Raw genomic sequence first — 6,370 nt, forward strand, 5'->3', positions numbered from 1 at the left:
CCTTCCATTTTCCTGCAAATGCCATAACTGCAGTTTTCCTTATGGTTGAATAAAACTCCGTTGAGTATATATATCAGTTTCTTCACCAAAGGATTTAGTTTGAAGTCTGTTCAGAGTTGCCCATGTGGGTTCCACGTGCTTTGTGCTCTGCTGCCCAGGCCTAGAGAAGAAAATAAGTGGAGGGAGGGACAGACCCTGTCCCCAAGTTCCAGCTAATTCAACTGGCCTATCCCGCTCACAGCTCAGGAGGTCACGGGCTGGTAAGATGAGCACAGAGAGCCTGGGAAGTGCTTCAGGGGGATGTTTGACTTACCAGCTCCGCTTGTCAGGTGGTTCCAGTCCCTTTATCTGTGCAGCTGCCCTAGGAAAGTCCCAGCCACGTGGGGGACCCGCTGCTAAGGGTGGGCCTGAGGAAGGTGACAGGTCTTCCAAGTGTAGATCAGATGCACCTCAGACATTTCTGAAACCTGGGACACTCTTCCATTTTCCAAGAGGTTAAGTGGAGAAAATTTAGGCCTGCTGCCCCTTCTCTACAGAAAATCAACTTCAGGGGCTTCTGCTGTCCGCTCAGCCCTGCATGCGGGCGCATGTGGAGGCCCAGAGCTGAGGGAGACACTCAGCTCTTCAGAAGCATCAGCTTGGTGGAGAACCAAGAGCCGAAACCAACTCCAGCAAACACTCCGCGACTGGATTCCCAGCCGCGCGGGCGCTCAGGGCTGCTTCCAGCCCTGCCCAGTCCTCACACTGGTCGCAGGAGGCGCGGATTCTCCCGGAGTCTCTCACTGTGCCTCCACTTCCCCTCCATGCTTTCCTTGGCCCTTCAGCAGGTGTGATGCCCTCACATCTGCAGAGATGAGGAAGCACCTGGCCACCACAGCACTTAAGGGGAAAGGCGAGACGTGTCAGCCTGACTTGGTGACACGCCTCTGCTTCTGGCAGGCCTGGGGGACAGGCAGGTCACAGGTTCCTGCTCACTCTTCTGAACAACGGTTGGCAGCAGCTGCCTTCCAGACTGAATACGCAGTGAAGCCACAGAGATGCTTGGTGCCTGATCCTCGCAAGCCCGGCCTCCTCATGAGCCCAGCCTCCTCGTGAGCTGGCCTCCTGGCTCCGCGCTCTTACCCTGCAGTGCTCACAGCTGCTCCTCGCTCTGCAAACGACCTCAGGAATCACGGCTTCCCCCGGCAGGTGCCGTAGCTGCCTCTGTGGTCATTTGGCAGGGGAGCTGGGCTTCCTGGGGGTATCATGGAGGGGACCGTCCACACGTCCCTGATCCGCATCACCAGCTTTGCAAAGCCAGGGCCTCTTTCAACATCCGCCTCACCTGAGTTGGGTTTTTAAAGACCTGCTGCCCTGAAGCACCGGGTGCCTTGCCCTGTGCACACGGGAGGCCGGTCCACTGGTAAGAGCTGTCTCCCCCTGGTTCTCTACTCCCAGAGGCTTCAGGTGGTGCAGCTCAGAGCAGCAGCCAGCGTGTCCCAGGCGGAGGAAAGGTTGCTCTGTCAGGGTGCCTGACCTCTTTCCCGCTGGTCTCTGCTTCCCTCAAGTTGAGTGTGGCTCCTCCCCATGGAGTTGGGTGTGGTCACAGGGTCACTGTACTAGTGCTGCCTGGGCAGAGGTGAACGTGTCCCTCTGAGAAGAGGCCTTATGGGGCTGGTGCGCTCTGCTGTCCTTCCTGCACGCTTGTCCCTCGCCAGTCAGCACCCACGGTCCTCGAACTGAAGAGTTTCCTGCCTCTGTTCAGGGGACAGTTGCCACCGACTTGATGCTTTGGCCCAGATTCACAGTGCGAGCGCGGGGCCTTCGTCATGCCCCTTGCTGAGCAGGCCTTCCGGCTACCACTCTGGAGCAGTCCGCTGCCCGGTGCCTCTGGCTGGAGTCAGGTCACCTCCCAAAGCCCCATCCCTTCCCGTCTCACCTCCGAGGCCAAGAGGGAGCTAATCGGGACGAGGCCCCGAGCGGCAGCCCTTCTCAGTCGCCCCTCATTGCACACCCGGCTCTCCTCCCGGCACGCCGCTCCTTCCCGCCCCTCTTCAAACTGCAGACAGGGCAGAGCCCGAGGCAGCTCTGGCAGGCTGAGGCTGTCCCAAAGGCTGGCGAGCAGGGAACGAGACTCTCCGGTCATCTGCGGCCACTTCCCGGGTCTGCACGAATTCCAGGTAAGGCCCCTGCTCTTTCCCACCCACTCTGTCCAGCCCCCCTGGCCACCACCCCACCGCCAGGGGCAGCCCTGACTAACAGCAGAGGCCGAGCGGGGTGAGATCTCCCCAGGGAGGTCTGAGGAGCCCTGCTGTCTCCCCTGCCTACTACTGGGAGCGCTTTAATTATCTCCTGCGTGTAAGTCCTAATTAAGGGAACTTAATTAGGTCAGTGCAGGGGTGAGTGGGCAGGAAAGCGACAGATTATTCAGGCATGAGGAGGAAGGCCTGGGGGGCCTTGAGTAGACAGAGGGGCTGGGGAATGGGAGAAAGGTGGGGAGGGTCCAGGCCACACGCAGCCTTGTGGGAAATGCCAGCAGCAACCAGTGACAGAGGAGTGGAAAGCCCCACGCCCCCATCCCTGTCTTTAGTTTGCACACTGTCGTGAAAATCGCCTGCAAGGAACTCGTATCTCAGTGTCCAGTCCCCAACTGTGAGGGGGACCAAGAGCTACAAAGGGAGGTGCTTCTTCCAGGCTCAGCCATCGTCACCGCAGGGCACGATGAGGCCAAGAATGGTGTCCTCCTGACCAACACCCTACGCCGATGCTGACCAGGCAAGGGCTTTGGGGACTGCTCATGTACGTGAGGCCCAAACTCAAGGACACAGGTGCAGCTTTGCTACCTAAAAGGGCTGGACTGGGTTTGGAGAGATGCTGTGAATCAGGACGTGGGATTTTATGCTCTATTAGGAAGATGAGCCACTGTCCCCCTGGAGGACAGGCGGTGGAGGTCAAAAACACATGCTCCAAGGTCAGACGAGGGGCCGTCTCCTTGCCATGGTTCACCAGTTAATACCGACCTGGGCGAGCAGGGCTTCTGTAACAGCGCTCTAAGGAGGAAGAGACAGGAGAGCTTGCGGACATTTTAAAATGATCTCAGTTAATAATAATACCTTCAACAGAAAGACAAAAGCTGAGAATCACATAAGAATTTAAATATCTGGGGCTGGGGTTGTGGCTCAGTGGTAGAGCGATTGCCTAGCATTTGTGAGGCACTGGGTTCGATTCTCAGCACCACATAAAAATAAATAAAATAAAGGTCCAGCCACAATAAAATGTATGTATATATTCATATATATATATACATTTATATATTTTAAATTTGTGTGTATATATATATATATATATATATACACAAATTTAAAAATCTGAGCAACATGTTAGGAAAAATGTTCAAACATAAAGGAAACCCCAAGCTGAAAGTCAGGTTGATCTGCCAAAGCAGGCACAGGGTCCCTGGATTCTTCTTTCCTCTCCTAAAATGTTTGGGTTGTTTGCATCGCTGCGGCAACAGCACGGGTGTGAACCCAAGGCCACCTTTACTCTGGGCTCCTTGAAGGGAGAGGCCCGCTCTCCAGAGAGGCAGCTGGGCAGAGGCAGGTAGTGTACAGGGTGGGCTCCTGCTGCCACAGCTGCCAGCCAAGTGCCGACCCCTGTGAGCTTGGCTCACTGGTCCCCACGCCAGCACAGGAGCCCGAAGGTGAGCCGGCGGGGCGCTGGCAGAACAGGGCCCCTCACACCTGGTCCTGCTCCTTGACTCTCTGTGTGTTAGGGGAACATGAGACTTAGGGTCTCTGTGGCTGCGGGAAAAACCTAAAATTTTCCCAAGACATGTAGAATTGGAATTGAAAACAGGCCTTCTCCAAATACGTCTATTATTGGTTAAACAGTACAGTTGTGATTTAAGTATAAGAGAAAAAGAAAAAAACATCGGATCTTGATCCTAACTTGTGGTTAATATTTTTCCGTATCCAAGAAATCCTCCTCCCTTTTGATGTTTGTCTTTCAGCATTTGATGCTCATTTTCCATGCCATTGTTTTCTATCCTGTTAAAGAAAATCAATGGGAATTGTTTTTTTCAAAAAACGTAGAAGTCTCTGCCACATGCGTTGCTGCTGCTGTAAACATTGTCTCTGTGGAGTCAGAAATGATCTGTGGCCTTGTCCTCACTTGAAGTCATTAAGGAAATATAAACTGCAAATGTGCCTCTCCCGGATCTTCTGAGCGGGGCTGGGGGACTCCCCACACGTCAGCCCAAGCCTAGGTGCTTACTGATGCTGGCAAGTGGCCCAGTCCATGGAAGAGCCCACGTAGAATGAGTTCACCAGTCCCAGGGACGCGTGGGAGACTCTACCCTCAGGACTTTGGACTGCACCTTTGGCCTCACTTCCCTCCTGTTAAAATACTCAGCCTAGCTTTCCTGAACCTGCATGGGGAGAGGAAGTCCTGGAAACCTTACACGTTGCCTCACAGCAGGGAGAAGGGTGCCCAGTCAGGGAGAGCTTCTGTATTCCAAAGTCACCCTTGCAGATGTCTTGCTTAATTCAGGGTAACCATAGCAACTACCTATGAGGGGAGATCAGTAAGAAGGGATCCCCATGAAAATTCACCTTAGGCCATTCTAGTTGAAATAGACGGAGAAGGGACACGTTAGATGCTCTTAAAAAAGGGAGGGGTGATGGCGGAAGTATGTGTGTGTGTGTGCGTGTGCGCACGTGTGATCTGTATTTCATGGGGCATAAAATTAGGAAGACTCAATATAAAAGAAAAACATTTGATGAAGACACATTTAATAACATGATAACATATTTCAAAACATTATTTAAAGGCAATTAATCTATGTACATTAACTCCAACTATGTTCTCACCTGTTTGGAGAAAAAAGTGAGATTTCCATCACGGCTAAGGATTTGATGGCTGTACAGACACTCCTGGGGGGAGGTCTGATGGGGTCGTGGATGCTTCCGGGTTCCAGGGGGTTCCAAGCCAACACGGCCAACACAGCTGCACAATCCTGGGCAAACTTCCCAACTCTGGGCCTAGGTTCCCTCCTCTGTGAAATGGTACCAACCTCACACGCTGCTGGTGGAATCAAGCAAGCTGATGAATGAAAGTGCTTGGTGCAGGATACTTAGTACTTGTAACACGTACTTGATACCTGCCAGTTATCACTAATGTCACCAGAAGTCTCAGGAATGAGGCAGGGAGATGATGGAGCTCACAAGATCAGAGGTTTGGAGACTTGGTTCAGAAACTCACAGGGAACCCCTGCCCCCTGAGGTACAGTCCCCTCACCTGCAGACGGAAGGTCCAGCAGACGTCATTTAAAATTCCTCCTCTTCCCAACCCTGTGCCTCTGCTTCCACCGTCCATCCAGGGATGCTGCCTGCCGAGGTCTCATTGACTTTTGTACAGAACCCATATTGTGGGGACGAATGAATCTGTTTGTCCCAGGAAAGGACTTAGGGGCTCACGGAGGGTGGTGGAGCTGAGTGTCCCCCGCATTGCACCGCACGCCCCCCTGGTGCCCCTGGAGTTCAGACTTGACCAAGGTGACGCACTTGCCAGCAGGGAAGCCACTCAGGCTGGCATCTGCTCCATGCTCCACCCGAGGGCCCTGCCGGGACCTTCCTCCTGCACTCCAGCATCCTGCCAGCCCTGACCGTGTCAACCAGCGGGAACTGACGGCCTGGACAGCAACGTGAGGCTGGTCCTGTCTTGAGCTGACCGAGACACGCGTGAGAGACTGATTCGCTTCAGGTATTCCAAAGAGAAAACACAGCATGAGAAGCAGCACGCACCCCTGCAACGTGGCACACGTTTACAGGGCCCGTCCCTTGGGGGATGTGTTGGGTCGGCTAAGCGGACGATTCTACTCGGTGGATAATCCTATTAAAAGAAGAGGAAAATCTATTTTGTGAAATTTCTAATTTAAATTCAGCAGTTCTGTGGTTTTTTTCCTGAGAGCTTGGAACCCACAGGGACACAGGCAAATCAAGGCCATCGGTTTCCCACCGGCAGGTAGACGGGCATCCTGTGGCCCTGTCAGGGCCGGCTTCTGTGTGGCCGAGGCAGCCCTGGCAATGGCTAGGGTGACCTCAGGGAAGACTCAGCCAGCACAGCACGTTCCACCTGGAGCAGGAGCAGGGCTTACAGGGTAAGGAAACGAGGTGACCCCTTCTCGGGAGCGACTGTCATGCCAAGGTCAGGTCTTGCTCTGTCGGGCGCGAAGGGTCAGGTTCAGGAGCCGGAGCGCGCCTCGGAGCAGACGCTGAGCCTCAGGGCAGCACAGGCTTGCTGGTGACGCCATCTGTGGTGGGGAGAGAAGAGCCAACCCTGGGTGAGGGTGCGGAGGGGGCCCTGCCCAACAAGGGCGTCCACAGAGCGAGGC

At 54.3% G+C, this 6,370-nt stretch overlaps 1 long non-coding RNA gene across 1 annotated transcript; it reads left to right on the plus strand.

The window, feature by feature from the left end:
• The first annotated feature begins 303 nt into the window (after positions 1–303).
• Positions 304–5,699, plus strand: LOC306656740. The gene is made up of 3 exons (XR_013762625.1): positions 304–369; positions 439–2,159; positions 5,548–5,699. It is a non-coding gene; the product is annotated as an uncharacterized lncRNA (long non-coding RNA).
• Positions 5,700–6,370: the final 671 nt, after the last annotated feature.

This window comes from Sciurus vulgaris (assembly GCF_902686455.1).
Source record: "Sciurus vulgaris genome assembly, chromosome: 3".
Taxonomy (NCBI): Eukaryota; Metazoa; Chordata; class Mammalia; order Rodentia; family Sciuridae; genus Sciurus; species Sciurus vulgaris.